Raw genomic sequence first — 17,539 nt, forward strand, 5'->3', positions numbered from 1 at the left:
TTGTCTCTATCAGCAAAGAATAAGCTTCAATTTGTTGATGGATCTCTTCCACCACCATCAGAAAATTCCCCAATGTTTCCAAAGTGGTCTCGTGTTAATTCAATGGTGATAAGCTGGCTTCTTAACTCTCTTCACAAGGAAATCGCAGAGAGTGTTCTATTTCTCCCAACTGCAAAAGAAATTTGGTCTGAGTTACATCAGAGGTATGAACAATCAAACGGTGCTCTCATTTATCAAATTCAACAGCAGTTGTATTCGATTTCTCAAAATTCTGATGAATTCTCAACCTACTTTACCAAATTAACAAAAATTTGGGATGAATTACGTGATGTTCAAGAGATTCCTACTTGTTCTTGTGGTGCGTCTGGTAAAATCCAAAAATATCTCGAAGATCAAAGACTAATTCAGTTACTTATGGGATTGAATGAATCTTACAAAATTATAAGAGGTCAAATCTTGATGATGAAGCCTTTGCCAAGTTTGTCCACTGCTTATTCATTGATCATCCAAGAAGAAAGACAACGAGATATTCATACTTCTCCCGCAATCAACAATGATGCAATTGATATGGCTGCTACTATAGAATCGCAATTTCATTCTTCAAAGAAATCTCTTACATGTGCTCACTGTAAGAAAACAGGCCATAGCAAATCCCAGTGTTATAGGCTCGTTGGATTTCCATCCACCTTCAAATTCACAAAGACAAGAAAAGAAGAACCAAAATCCAGTACTCAAAATGTGATCACAACTACTTCTGAATCTATCACTCAAGAGCAGTTTCAACAACTTATGCAAATGCTCAATAATCACTCCATGCAACCAAACACCAGCCAAGTCAATTCTCCCATTTGTGAAAACTCAATGAATCCTGATGGTAATTCTTTTTCATTTGAGAGTTTTGTTGCCAATGTATATAAATCCTCTTCTAAACTTCAACTATATCACTCATGGATTATAGACACAGGCGCTACAGATCACATGTGTTCTAATAAAGATTTCTTTTCTTTTTTAACACCAATTTCTCAGTCTCATTCGATTGGCATGCCTAATGGTCATCACACTTCAGTTTCATTCATTGGTGATGTCAAATTACATGATTCTCTCATTTTACATGGAGTTCTATATGTTCCAGATTTCAAGTATAACTTGATTTCAGTTTCCAAATTATCATCTCATTTGCAAACCTTCACTCTTTTCACTGATGAAGCATGTCTTTTGCAGGACCCTTCACAGAAGCATAATCTTGCTCTTGGAGTGATTGGCAAAAGAATAAATGATCTTTATGTTCTTGATCCTACTGATTTTAGTAGTACTTTGTCATACAATGTATCTGTACTCAAGTCTTTTAATGACTCTCATGCTTTTGTAACAAATTCTACTCTCACTTCCAATACCATTTTGTGGCATAATCGTTTTGGTCATATTCCCATTCATAAACTCAAAACTCTTTCTTTGTTGCCTTCCAATTGTGATGAACATTGCTTAAAATCATGTGTTATTTGTTCAAAAGCTAAACAACACAAGCTTCCATTTCCTGCTAGCATCTCATCTACTACAAATCCTTTTGAACTTATTCATGTTGATGTTTGGGGTCCGTATAAACATCAAACTCATGATAAATTCAAATATTTTATAACTATTGTGGATGACTATAGTAGATACACATGGATTCATCTACTGAATCACAAAAGCTATGCTTTTACTCTCATCAAAGCTTTCGTTTCTTTGATTAAGACACAATTTGGTGCCAATATAAAGTCAATCAGAACAGATAATGCTTTTGAACTTGGTTCAAGCAATGAAGGAATTGATTTCTTTCAAGAAAAAGGTATCATTCACCAAAGATCCACACCACATAATCCACAACAAAATGGCATTGTGGAAAGAAAGCACAAGCATATTTTGGAAACAGCAAGGGCATTATACTTCCAATCAGGCATTGGTATTTCTTATTGGGGTGAATGTATTAAAGTTGCTGTTCATCTTATAAATAGAATGCCCACCAAAGTTCTAAAACAGAAATCTCCTTTTGAACTTTTGTACAACACAAAACCAGCTCTTCAACAACTAAAAGCTTTTGGTTGTTTGTGTTTTGTTTCATCTAATCCAGTTGGCCGTGACAAGTTTATGCCAAGAGCACACCCTTGCATTTTTATTGGATATCCTTATGGGCAAAAGGCTTACAAAGTTCTTAATTTGGTTACTAAATCCATTTTTGTATCCAGAGACATCAAATTTCATGAACACATCTTCCCTCTTCATTCTTTTAATAACAATCCTTCAGAGTTACCTTCTTCTCATTTACCAAACATTGTTTATGAATCATGTTCAAATGAAGAAGTTTTTTCTCATCCTTCTGTTACAGCTCAACCAATTCCACCTCTTAATCCTCCTCCTTTATCAAGACCTACTCGACAAAGACAACCACCCATAAGGCTTCAAGATTATGTTTGTCACAATGCTATCTTAGAAGGGCAGTTTGGTAATTGTGATCATACCATCACCAATTTGTGCATTGCTGATGACAATCTTCATTTTAAATCTTGTAATCCATCATCTACATCTTTTGCTTTTCATGTTCAAACACATAAAAAAGAACCTGCCTTTTATCATGAAGCAAAAGGAATACCTGCTTGGGAAGAAGCCATGGCAAAAGAAATTCAAGCTTTAACAGAAAATCAAACATGGGACATTGTTCCTTTACCTAAAGGGAAGAAAGCCATTGCATGTAGATGGGTGTTCAAGGTCAAATATAAGGCTGATGGCACAATTGAAAGACACAAAGCACGACTAGTGGCTAAAGGTTTTACTCAAAGAGAAGGCATAGACTATCATGAAACATTTTCACCTGTTGTCAAATTTAATACAATAAGATGTTTAGTTGCTTTGGCTGTAAAAAGAGGGTGGGATATTCATCAATTTGATGTAAATAATGCATTCTTGCATGGTGATTTACATGAGGAAGTATACATGAGACTTCCACCTGGTTATAAAGTCTCTTCTCCTTCATTTGTTTGCAAGCTCAAAAAATCTTTATATGGTTTAAAGCAAGCATCTAGACAATGGTATGATAAATTGTCTAAAACTCTTATCACAAAAGGATATTCCAGATCAGCTAATGATTATTCATTATTCATCAAGAAGTCTTCTACTTCAATGGTTATTATTGCTATATATGTTGATGATCTTCTTGTAACTGGAAATGATCCAACAGAAATTTTAAACATCAAAAACTCTTTGCATGACCAATTCAAAATAAAGGATTTGGGACAAATACATTACTTCCTTGGATTGGAATTCAACAAGATTGATACCGGATACATTGTTCATCAACAAAAGTTTATCAAAGATCTTTTACAGACTTATTCCTGTTGGATTAATGTCTAAGTCCATAACTATATTTGATATGTACTTGACCCGACCCGGCATGGTCCATTTGGGTTGCACTTCACCGACACAATTTATATGGATAGTCTTTTGAGATTAGTATATTTATGATTTATATTAATATATTATAAGTTATAATATATTAATATGGAATCATATTATTTAATTAGTATTGATCAAGAATTAATTTAGAATTAATTAAGTGATCAAAAAGAACTAATTAAATATGGACTCTTATATATATGGAATGGGCCAAGTTCATTTAGGTTGGGCTAAGCTTTCATGGATGGTCCATGGAGCTTTTAACCCATGGATCCTATGTAAATGAAAGGTCATGGGTATTAGGGTTTACATGGATGTAACCCTAATCCTCCATGATATATAAAGGGGTCCTTGGCTCACAAAATTGAAACAAGTGTGTGAAAATAAGAGTGAGCCGATTTTAGTGTGCATACATATTCTCTCAAGTTCTTCCAAGGTGTTTTGGTGATTTGTGATTCCATTTGAGGCTTCCACACTATTGGGGCTAAGCTCTTAAAGCTTGAAGACATCAAGCTACATCAAAAGGTAGGTCATCTAACTAGAACTTTGTAGTATAGGTGCTTCATAATATGCTAGTTAGGATGAAACCTTGGAATAGTTAATATTTGCATGTATAATAGAGAAAACATAGATCCAAGGTTTATAGGGTTGCATGTACACCATAAGAGTGTTAGAATGCCCAAAACCCAAAAGTGGTATCAGAGCCATGGGTTGTTTTCTGTTATATTGATGCAAATGTTTTATTTTCAAGTTGAAAAAAAAAGGAAAAAAAAAACATGACGTTTGTCAAATTTTAAGATAATTACTTGTTTTGTGAAAAACGAATTATTTGTAAAATTTGAATTATTTGTTATATGAGTTGAATTAGGTCAAATTTAGTAAAAGATAAAATGATATGATTATTTTATTAGTTTTAAAAGTTTGATCTAAATGTTTTAAGGAGTTACAAAATTTGTCATAAAATTTTGGAGCTCAAAATTTTTCTTTTTAAAGTTGTGATCTTAAGAGTTTTGAAACTTCCATAAGTTATGGATATGAAAGTTTTTTTTTTAATAAAAAAAAAATTGATTCAAAGTTTTTATGGAGTTACAAAACTTGGTGTTAATGTTTTAAAGAATTCCATAACTTGTTCTTAAGTTATGGAACATGGAAAGTTTCATCATAAAACACCATTAATTCCATAAGTTATGGAATCCAAAGGTTATCAAGAGTTACAAAACTTACCCTCAAGTTTTGGAATTTGAAAAAAGTTTTTTATGAAAAAAAAAATTGATTTCTAAGACTCTTGGGTTCATAACTTAAACAATTAATTAAATGATTTTAATTTTGAATTTAATAATTGGAATTATAATGTTTTGTTGAATAGTTCAAATTAACTCTTATGGACTCTATTAATAGTTAATTAAAGCGTTTAATTAAAAGAGTATTATTAAATCCATAAATAAAGATATGGTTTGAGTTTAATTAAATTAAAAGTCTAGTTTAATTAATAGATTAAACCACCAAGTATTTTAAATGTCTAAAATACACCCTTATACTATTATAATATTAAAAGTTTAATATATTATATGTATAAGAGCAAGTCGTCTTACCATTAGTAGGCCTCATTCATGAAGCCGGTCTATAAGGGGGGTATAAGGTTACTGCCTATAAAATGGCAGTTTAATGGGTGTCCACTCTCACTCACCGCTTCCTTGACCGGTGGAGGGTCGTTAGCCGAACAGGTAGGACAAGGACTATAATTCTCCCTTCATTATAAGTATAATGATAAATACTAAGTAACTAAACACTTATAAATTCCCAATCTTAGTTACTTAGGAAAATGTGAATAAGGTGCTAATCCATGAAATTACACTTTGCACTTTGTTTAAGCTGTTAGTGGAGCGTGTGTGGTTAACCGGCACACTAACCTGGACTTAACAAGGTAGGCAAAGGGTAACTTAATGTTTATCATAGTATCGTTGGAGCGTGTGTGGTTAACCGGCACATCGATTGAGGGGTAAATATTAAGGGTACCAAGTATATTTGCATGGTTACTTCACACCTTGTTTTGTGATCCTCGGCATCCCAGTCACAAAACCTGAAGGGCACACTCGAGATTGAAACATGCCATTGAAAAGTTTAATGAATCTCAAAAGAATCTAGGAGTTTCAAAACCAATTAAAACCTAATAATACATTTCGTTTATCTTGGTGGAAATTGGTGAATCGTCATTCACCTACCTTCAAATATTTTATAGCTTGGATTACGGCATCCCTCTTCCAAGTTATAAAATAGTTTGGTGAGTCCTAGCCTTAATATATCATATTGGGTGTTATATTAAGGACTTAAATCAACTTTACGTGAATTTCTCCCATTGTTGATGTCTGGTTTAGACAACAATGATCTTCCCAAACCAAGCTTTCCTAATGAATATGACTTCCCGAGTTTGGCTCATGGAAGTCATACTTCTCTTCCTCCACCTCCTCCAATTATTCTCCCTAACCCACAAGTTCAAGGTCACTCAAGCCCTAATGGCAAGCAAGGTCTATGTGTGATCACATCTTAGAGATGAAGTCACATATTGACAAGCCGGGAGAGTTGGGTGTCAAAGTCTTGAGAAAGTTGGATGTTCAATCACTTTCTAAGTCACATAGTGAGTTCCTTTGGGACTACTATGAAACATACTATGCCATAAACCTTAATGATCATATCTATTTGCTTGGTGCTGCTGAATCAGCAATGATTTGGAACGATAGTAAAGCAAATTTGATTAGAAGATCAACTTCCCAAAAGGTTTATGGACAGTGACAATGGTGACACTGGAAATCCAAAAAAAACATTCTCTTCCCAATGGAAAGGGATTGGCCATAGTCAACCCGGTTGACCAAATGGTAAAGAGAAAGGCTAAGTCTGAGATAGTCCCATTACCAAAGGGTCCATATGTTTATTTTGCCAAAGGAAGGGGCGTTGATTGCAAAGCTGCCAAATTTACCTAAGGATGTTAAAGTCAATAAGTTTGACTCTACATCAGGTAGAGCCCATTATCTAACTCTGTTAAGTTCTATTCTGAGATCCTCATTACATGATGTGACTGGGTCACATGTTGATGTTTTAAGAATCAAAGAATAGAGAGAAATCTTAAAGGAAGTATATGCTGATTCTGATCGCGAAGGTGGATTTCGATCGCATCAGAATTTTGAGCAGTTGCTTAAGAAGTTATGATATATTGCTAAGGAATAGATAACAACAATTTTCCATGTGGATTGTAAGGATAAGTTTTGCCGCAAAGTTTTAAAATAAAAGAAAATTGTTTAATTTTATTTATTTGAAGTATCCTTACAATGGTATTTGTGGAAAATTGTTGCTTATATGATTCCACTGACAGCAATATTGGAAAATGGATTTGATTCTTTCATTTGTGGTAGTGTCTAAATTTACCAAATCAAGAAAGTTCCTCATCACCCAAGTTTCAATTGGACCGAAACTTGGAATCATGCAAGTTGAATAGTATGATGAATGAGAACTTTCAAGCATTGGAAAATCAAGACTAATTACTTGTTCACATGGATGTGTGAGTCAAGTGAAGGACTAAAGGGATCGAGTACACATTCTTGTGCACTGGTCATGTCCACCACAAAGCTCGTTAAGACTATTTGATTTACTAAAGTTTAGTAAATATGGATATACTTACAAGTTTAAGTATAATTCTGAAACATTGGAAAAGTCTCAATGTATGGCAGAACGAATGGGAAGAATCAAATTAGGCAGAAAGATAAAAGTTTCTCAAATCTGAAAAGATGGGAGAGTACTTTAGTATCATGTTTGTGATCATCTTAATGATTTAGAAATCATATCACAATTAGTCCTCTAAAGGTCATCTTAGTGCATTATTATGACTAAGAAGAGGAGTCATGAATTGTTGAAATGGTTAGATCAGGAAGATGAGTCATACTTCGTTCCAAAACAATTCTTAGAGTCATACTCCAAGATTGTAACTTGAGTGACATATCTTAAAGAAAAGTTTAAAACACTTGTCAAATGTAAGAGTAAAAGTGTCCTACTCTTGTACATTTGAAATTGGTAAGTTGTGATGTTTTGGATAAAACAAAGACCAACTAAGGCCAATTGTGTGAAGTGTTTGTCTTGATAAAGAATCTGCACTATCTCTTGAATATTTGGCAAGATAGTCTTATATGTCAAGAGGATAGTGGGAGTCTTAAAGATCCTAAAAAGAATTTCAAGAACTAATCAAGAATAAAACCTGAGGTTCTTCACTAGCACACGACTTGAGGTTTATAACCTATCGTGTTGACATATTCTGTGCCCATTCCAGTTAAAGTTGGCTTTGCATAGGAGTTCTGAAAGTTCTCAATTGGTTGCATAACAACTTGGAAGCAATGACAGGCCCTGTACTGCCAGGTGGCAAGAAGTTAAGATTGCATAAGTTCAGTCCATATGAGTTTGGATTTGTCATTATCCTTGTCTTGTGACTATGGTTTTGATGATTCACATGGATAAGAACACATACACCATAAAATCTAAGGGTCATAAGGTTTCTCTCCGATTCATGAAAATGATGGTGAGGAAACACTTCCACCAAGTAGATTTGAAGCAGATGGCAAAAGGTCTAAACAATTGAGACTATGATTACGACATCCCTTTTCATAGTTCTGAAATTGTTTAGACACACATGCATGCTATCTAAGGAAAGGTGTATGATTTTGATAAAGTTTTATCAAAGCATCTCGTATCAGAAATCTGAACTTTGGTAAGAAAGTCAATAAAGTATTGATTTCTAGAAGTCCAGCTGATTTTTGAGTACATGTCAAAGCTAGTGGGAGCATAAGTGTTATGCTAATAATCATCATGTTAGTAGGAGCATGATAATTATTGTTAGTGTTGCAAGTTAGCAATGTTAATTATAGAAAACAAAAGTTTCAATTCGTGAGGCTGCAGGGATTGAAAAAGTAGTTTTGCTAAAATTAAGGGAGAGGATATACTTCATTTCAGTTCTAAAGGCTTAGATTGAGACCTTAATCATCTTTAGTCAAGAATATATATATGAATTTCATGTTGGATTGGTTCAACTTAAGGAAATTCTATATATTGCGTTCTCAAAATTCGATTATGATTACGGCATCCCTCTTCATAGTCAAATTTTGAAAACATGGCAAATAAAAATATTGTAGCAAAAGACTGGTCTAGAATCATGTCTTTATGTGAGACATCATGAATCGTGTACCATTTGCTTTGGGTACAGGATCAATTGCATGTGCTATAATATTTGTCATTTCTAAATTTTTCCAAATGCCTAGAGGCATTAAGAAGGGAAAAGGTCTAGAATTGGATATGACTAAAATGATTAAGCAATTGTCGAGGACAATCTGAGGTTTACCAAAGATTGGTTGCTCAGGGACAGTTGGAAGTATAGTGCTAATTTTGGAAGGACCATATTGACATATTCTGAAAAGAGGCATCTCTTACTCAGAAGTGATAGTCAAAATGAGAATATGGAGTTGTCTCCATATGTGGAAGTTATCTGTGTAAGATTAGAAAACTTAATGCAAGAAGCATGTCCAAAGCAATGTACTTTGAATATGAGACTTAGTTTCCATGGAGTTGATCTCCATTGGAATACCTTATAATGACTGTTGACAAGTCTTTGTGACTTTGAACATATTCATTACAGGAGGGTCAGTGCATATAAGTTTAAAATCTAAACAGATTTCGATAAATGATAGGAATTTGAAATTCTCACATTTTTCGATAAGGATTTGGGAGTGTGAAATTAGAATCATTGAAATTATGTTCAATTGGTTTATTTCACAAAGTAAGGATCATAGACAAACATAGAGTGCATACTTGGTGTATGGAAAAGCTATTGTTTAAGAAAAACATAGTGTACATGCTTGGAGCATGGGACAACTAGTGTTTTTAATTCAAGTATAAAGTTGATAAAACCGAAACAATGAATAATGAGTAATCAGTATGGTGATAAATAAAAGTGTTTATTTATATTCATAGGGTTTGATACCATATTTGATTCATTTATTCTTGTGTTTCACTTTGCATGTTTTGACTTCCAGAATAACTAAGTCGCTCTTCCTGAATGATTAAGTTATTCAAACCATCCACAGTCGGTCATATGTTGGAAGTAGATATGAATCAAGACTGTCATGGGTTGGTTTGTAGAGGTCCAAGTTGGTGGACAAAGTGGTGCTACAACACTCATGAGTGCTCATAAGTTCTGAGTATTGGATTCAACCCGCGCTCATTTGAATCACTTCATGGATTTTATCACGAGTGATCATGAGACGATAATATCTTATATTCTTCAAACCTAGAGATATGAGTTGTTACTATGAGTTGGTTATACATTGATTGCACGAAAACGCATTTGGTAACTCGATGTTATAAAACGTGCCTTTGTGTATGATTCAACAAGTAGTAGAACAAGCCATATGAGTCGAAGTTTATCCATTCCTTTTACCTTCGGGATAAAAGCGATATCTGTGGGCCCCTCGATGATTTAGCGATGACACATGTGAGTGCTTGGCCAAGCCAGGACTGATTTGATTTGTTCAATCATTCAGTCATCATAAATCGAAAATCGGGAAACAACAAATGGACAGAGAGAATGATTATAATCCATGTCTCAGTCCATATGATATCTAGAATGGAGGAATATATGATCCCTTATCTAATGGACAAGTCATTGACAAGGTCAGAGTTCGACAGCGGCTTTAAGAGTTACGATTGCCAGTTAGGTTTTGAAGTCATACTCAATAATAGTTTTAAACTTATCCAAGTGGGAGACTGTTGGATTAATGTCTAAGTCCATAACTATATTTGGTATGTACTTGACCCGACCCGGCATGGTCCATTTGGGTTGCACTTCACCGGCATAATTTATATGGATAGTGTTTTGAGAATAGTATATTTATGATTTATATTAATATATTATAAGTTCTAATATATTAATATGGAATCATATTATTTAATTAGTATTGATCAATAATTAATTTAGAATTAATTAAGTGATCAAAAAGAACTAATTAAATATGGACTCTTATATATATGGAATGGGCCAAGTTCATTTAGGTTGGGCTAAGCTTTCATGGATGGTCCATGGAGCTTTTAACCCATGGATCCTATGTAAATGAAAGGTCATGGGTATTAGGGTTTACATGGATGTAACCCTAATCCTCCATAATATATAAAGGGGTCCTTGGCTCACAAAATTGAAACAAGTGTGTGAAAATAAGAGTGAGCCGATTTTAGTGTGCATACATATTCTCTCAAGTTCTTCCAAGGTGTTTTGGTGATTTGTGATTCCATTTGAGGCTTCCACACTATTGGGGCTAAGCTCTTAAAGCTTGAAGACATCAAGCTACATCAAAAGGTAGGTCATCTAACTAGAACTTTGTAGTATAGGTGCTTCATAATATGCTAGTTAGGATGAAACCTTGGAATAGTTAATATTTGCATGTATAATAGAGAAAACATAGATCCAAGGTTTATAGGGTTGCATGTACACCATAAGAGTGTTAGAATGCCCAAAACCCAAAAGTGGTATCAGAGCCATGGGTTGTTTTCTGTTATATTGATGCAAATGTTTTATTTTCAAGTTGAAAAAAAAAGGAAAAAAAAACATGACGTTTGTCAAATTTTAAGATAATTACTTGTTTTGTGAAAAACGAATTATTTGTAAAATTTGAATTATTTGTTATATGTGTTGAATTAGGTCAAATTTAGTAAAAGATAAAATGATATGATTATTTTATTAGTTTTAAAAGTTTGATCTAAATGTTTTAAGGAGTTACAAAATTTGTCATAAAATTTTGGAGCTCAAAATTTTTCTTTTTAAAGTTGTGATCTTAAGAGTTTTGAAACTTCCATAAGTTATGGATATGAAAGTTTTTTTTAATAAAAAAAAATTGATTCAAAGTTTTTATGGAGTTACAAAACTTGGTGTTAATGTTTTAAAGAATTCCATAACTTGTTCTTAAGTTATGGAACATGGAAAGTTTCATCATAAAACACCATTAATTCCATAAGTTATGGAATCCAAAGGTTATCAAGAGTTACAAAACTTACCCTCAAGTTTTGGAATTTGAAAAAAGTTTTTTATGAAAAAAAAAATTGATTTCTAAGACTCTTGGGTTCATAACTTAAACAATTAATTAAATGATTTTAATTTTGAATTTAATAATTGGAATTATAATGTTTTGTTGAATAGTTCAAATTAACTCTTATGGACTCTATTAATAGTTAATTAAAGCGTTTAATTAAAAGAGTATTATTAAATCCATAAATAAAGATATGGTTTGAGTTTAATTAAATTAAAAGTCTAGTTTAATTAATAGATTAAACCACCAAGTATTTTAAATGTCTAAAATACACCCTTATACTATTATAATATTAAAAGTTTAATATATTATATGTATAAGAGCAAGTCGTCTTACCATTAGTAGGCCTCATTCATGAAGCCGGTCTATAAGGGGGGTATAAGGTTACTGCCTATAAAATGGCAGTTTAATGGGTGTCCACTCTCACTCACCGCTTCCTTGACCGGTGGAGGGTCGTTAGCCGAACAGGTAGGACAAGGACTATAATTCTCCCTTCATTATAAGTATAATGATAAATACTAAGTAACTAAACACTTATAAATTCCCAATCTTAGTTACTTAGGAAAATGTGAATAAGGTGCTAATCCATGAAATTACACTTTGCACTTTGTTTAAGCTGTTAGTGGAGCGTGTGTGGTTAACCGGCACACTAACCTGGACTTAACAAGGTAGGCAAAGGGTAACTTAATGTTTATCATAGTATCGTTGGAGCGTGTGTGGTTAACCGGCACATCGATTGAGGGGTAAATATTAAGGGTACCAAGTATATTTGCATGGTTACTTCACACCTTGTTTTGTGATCCTCGGCATCCCAGTCACAAAACCTGAAGGGCACACTCGAGATTGAAACATGCCATTGAAAAGTTTAATGAATCTCAAAAGAATCTAGGAGTTTCAAAACCAATTAAAACCTAATAATACATTTCGTTTATCTTGGTGGAAATTGGTGAATCGTCATTCACCTACCTTCAAATATTTTATAGCTTGGATTACGACATCCCTCTTCCAAGTTATAAAATAGTTTGGTGAGTCCTAGCCTTAATATATCATATTGGGTGTTATATTAAGGACTTAAATCAACTTTACGTGAATTTCTCCCATTGTTGATGTCTGGTTTAGACAACAATGATCTTCCCAAACCAAGCTTTCCTAATGAATATGACTTCCCGAGTTTGGCTCATGGAAGTCATACTTCTCTTCCTCCACCTCCTCCAATTATTCTCCCTAACCCACAAGTTCAAGGTCACTCAAACCCTAATGGCAAGCAAGGTCTATGTGTGATCACATCTTAGAGATGAAGTCACATATTGACAAGCCGGGAGAGTTGGGTGTCAAAGTCTTGAGAAAGTTGGATGTTCAATCACTTTCTAAGTCACATAGTGAGTTCCTTTGGGACTACTATGAAACATACTATGCCATGAACCTTAATGATCATATCTATTTGCTTGGTGCTGCTGAATCAGCAATGATTTGGAACGATAGTAAAGCAAATTTGATTAGAAGATCAACTTCCCAAAAGGTTTATGGACAGTGACAATGGTGACACTGGAAATCCAGAAAAAACATTCTCTTCCCAATGGAAAGGGATTGGCCATAGTCAACCCGGTTGACCAAATGGTAAAGAGAAAGGCTAAGTCTGAGAGTTGGCTTTGCATAGGAGTTCTGAAAGTTCTCAATTGGTTGCATAACAACTTGGAAGCAATGGCAGGCCCTGTACTGCCAGGTGGCAAGAAGTTAAGATTGCATAAGTTCAGTCCATATGAGTTTGGATTTGTCATTATCCTTGTCTTGTGACTATGGTTTTGATGATTCACATGGATAAGAACACATACACCATAAAATCTAAGGGTCATAAGGTTTCTCTCCGATTCATGAAAATGATGGTGAGGAAACACTTCCACCAAGTAGATTTGAAGCAGATGGCAAAAGGTCTAAACAATTGAGACTATGATTACGACATCCCTTTTCATAGTTCTGAAATTGTTTAGACACACATGCATGCTATCTAAGGAAAGGTGTATGATTTTGATAAAGTTTTATCAAAGCATCTCGTATCAGAAATCTGAACTTTGGTAAGAAAGTCAATAAAGTATTGATTTCTAGAAGTCCAGCTGATTTCTGAGTACATGTCAAAGCTAGTGGGAGCATAAGTGTTATGCTAATAATCATCATGTTAGTAGGAGCATGATAATTATTGTTAGTGTTGCAAGTTAGCAATGTTAATTATAGAAAACAAAAGTTTCAATTCGTGAGGCTGCAGGGATTGAAAAAGTTGTTTTGCTAAAATTAAGGGAGAGGATATACTTCATTTCAGTTCTAAAGGCTTAGATTGAGACCTTAATCATCTTTAGTCAAGAATATATATATATATGAATTTCATGTTGGATTGGTTCAACTTAAGGAAATTCTATATATTGCGTTCTCAAAATTCGATTATGATTACGGCATCCCTCTTCATAGTCAAATTTTGAAAACATGGCAAATAAAAATATTGTAGCAAAAGACTGGTCTAGAATCATGTCTTTATGTGAGACATCATGAATCGTGTACCATTTGCTGTGGGTACAGGATCGATTGCATGTGCTATAATATTTGTCATTTCTAAATTTTTCCAAATGCCTAGAGGCATTAAGAAGGGAAAAGGTCTAGAATTGGATATGACTAAAATGATTAAGCAATTGTCGAGGACAATCTGAGGTTTACCAAAGATTGGTTGCTCAGGGACAGTTGGAAGTATAGTGCTAATTTTGGAAGGACCATATTGACATATTCTGAAAAGAGGCATCTCTTACTCAGAAGTGATAGTCAAAATGAGAATATGGAGTTGTCTCCATATGTGGAAGTTATCTGTGTAAGATTAGAAAACTTAATGCAAGAAGCATGTCCAAAGCAATGTACTTTGAATATGAGACTTAGTTTCCATGGAGTTGATCTCCATTGGAATACCTTATAATGACTGTTGACAAGTCTTTGTGACTTTGAACATATTCATTACAGGAGGGTCAGTGCATATAAGTTTAAAACCTATCGTGTTGACATATTCTGTGCCCATTCCAGTTAAAGTTGGCTTTGCATAGGAGTTCTGAAAGTTCTCAATTGGTTGCATAACAACTTGGAAGCAATGGCAGGCCCTGTACTGCCAGGTGGCAAGAAGTTAAGATTGCATAAGTTCAGTCCATATGAGTTTGGATTTGTCATTATCCTTGTCTTGTGACTATGGTTTTGATGATTCACATGGATAAGAACACATACACCATAAAATCTAAGGGTCATAAGGTTTCTCTCCGATTCATGAAAATGATGGTGAGGAAACACTTCCACCAAGTAGATTTGAAGCAGATGGCAAAAGGTCTAAACAATTGAGACTATGATTACGACATCCCTTTTCATAGTTCTGAAATTGTTTAGACACACATGCATGCTATCTAAGGAAAGGTGTATGATTTTGATAAAGTTTTATCAAAGCATCTCGTATCAGAAATCTGAACTTTGGTAAGAAAGTCAATAAAGTATTGATTTCTAGAAGTCCAGCTGATTTCTGAGTACATGTCAAAGCTAGTGGGAGCATAAGTGTTATGCTAATAATCATCATGTTAGTAGGAGTGTTAGAATGCCCAAAACCTAACAATTCCATCATGGATCTGCCCACTACAACTATGCCTTTGCCAGAAAAGCTTCAATTGGTTCATAACATGGAGAATCCTTTAGTAGATCCTACACTCTACAGGCAATTAATTGGAAAATTGAACTTCCTAATGCATACCAGACCCGATTTGGCTTTCTCAATTCAACATTTGAGTCAATTTAATCAAACACCATCTCAATCTCATTATGATGCAGCTATTCATGTATTACAATACTTGAAGGGGATAATTTCTCAAGGTTTGCATTTCAATAACAATTCATCTATCAAGCTCGAAGCTTTTTGTGATTCAGATTGGGCTGCATGTCCCATTACACGAAGATCAGTCAGTGGCTTCTTTATACTTTTTGGTGGTACTCCTATTTCTTGGAAATCAAAGAAGCAACTCACTGTGTCACTTTCTTCATCTGAAGCAGAGTACAGATCAATGCGCAGAGTTTGTGCTGAATTAGCATGGATTAGTCGATTATTTGAAGAACTTCAAGTAGAAAATTTGACACCCATTCCATTAAAATGTGACAATCTTTCTGCAATTTACATTGCAACCAATCCTGTCTTCCATGAACGTACCAAGCATATTGAGATAGATTGTCATTATGTTCGAGAGAAGTTACAGGATGGCTTAATAAGTTTATCTCACATTAATACCAAAGATCAATTAGCAGATGTATTCACGAAGAATTTAAGTGGTATTAATCATAAAGATGCAGTTTCCAAGCTTGGTTTCTCCTCATATCCACCAGCTTGAGGGGGGGTGTTAGCATAATGCTTCTAAATGATCACAAGGGTAGTTTCGTCATTTTTCACATAAACAGGGATAACATTGTAATTTAATTAATTTGGTAGTTAGAAGTTAGCTAAGTTTGTTTGTGCTCTGTAATGTCTTTCCCTTTTGTATATAGATTGTATCTCTTTCATTTGTGAGAATTAATGGAAAACATTCTTCTCTTAGATTCATTCTTTTCTTCATCTTTCTTCATCATGAAATTCTACAATAACAGACTGTGGCTATTGGTGGAATTTGTTTTTGTAACACCATAAGATACATCATTTCTTGCCATATGAACAAGAATTGCATCCATTTAAACCTCAAATTCGTACCTAAGTTCTCAAATTGAGTCTCTGATCTGTGATTGCTATTGTGCTTCAAGCTTTGTTGTTGGCTTGTTGCTTCAGCATTGCTTGTTTGATGTTCCTAGGTCCCAATTGATTGATTCTTGGTATCTGTCTTAATGAAACTTCTCTATTATGCGTTCATAAAAACCATGGATAATCATGGATAACCTGTAAAATGGTTTATCAAACTGTTCAAAAAGTACAATGGTGTAATCATTGTATATATATAGGTGTATCTTTTTTATTTAAATGGTAAACCTAACCTCCTCGGATAGAAGAGGGAGACCCTAATTGGTTGACTGTTTGTTTGACCTGTATTTGTGTTGGTAATAAGTCTTATTTTTAGCAGATTTGAAGTATGCATTGTGTAAATATCTAATTTCATAGATAATATCTTGAATTTAAGCAGCTTTTTCTTCGATGATTGATGGAAAAAATGAAGAGATGTCTACATCCGAGTTGTCTGGAGGCGCTCGAATACATTATATTTTCCGGTTAATATTTGTTAAAAGTTTAGAGGTCTTTTAGTTTTTAGTATTTACACAATAAACAGGCTTAAAATAGTGCAAAACTAATTGTAATATGTTTCTTATGTTGCAGGAGACTGATCCATGTGAAGGTGGTAAATCGGGTTGTCGTTCTGTGTTTTTGCATAACACAATTCGATACAAATTATTTTTTCTTAACACGAACATGACAAGACATGATAACGTGTTTTTTTTTCGTTAACACGAATACGACTCAATAAAAATACGATAACACGACAAAAATAACAAAAAAAAACAATTTGCATAATGTCACACATAAGTTCTTGTAAAAAAGTTTATTTAAACACCGATAAAAAAATAACATAAAACAACATAGTTAGCTACTAAATACATGTCTTTTGAACACGAAAATGACGTTTCGTGCTATTATCGGGTTGAATTTTGAACATGAACACGACACGACATCGGAACCTCCCTCAATACATAATGCAACTGGCTCACGATCTTTGATGTTTGTGCCTGAATATTTGACCGATGATGTCCTTTTTTTCAATTATTGATATCATTATGGATGATTTTCTTCTTTTTATTTGTTATTTGATATATAATGGTCTTGTGGTATGTATTTTTTTCTGAGGTTTAGTCTAAATCTTGATTTTTTTAGCTTCGTTGTCCTTTTGAGTTAGTTTCATTGCGAATTTGGTCCTTCAGTAAACTAAAATGACTGTAATACTAATACCCTTGAGATATTT

This window comes from Lactuca virosa, chromosome 7 (genome assembly GCF_052849685.1).
Source record: "Lactuca virosa cultivar CGN04683 chromosome 7, Lactuca_virosa_CGN04683_v6, whole genome shotgun sequence".
In the NCBI taxonomy this organism is placed as follows: Eukaryota; Viridiplantae; Streptophyta; class Magnoliopsida; order Asterales; family Asteraceae; genus Lactuca; species Lactuca virosa.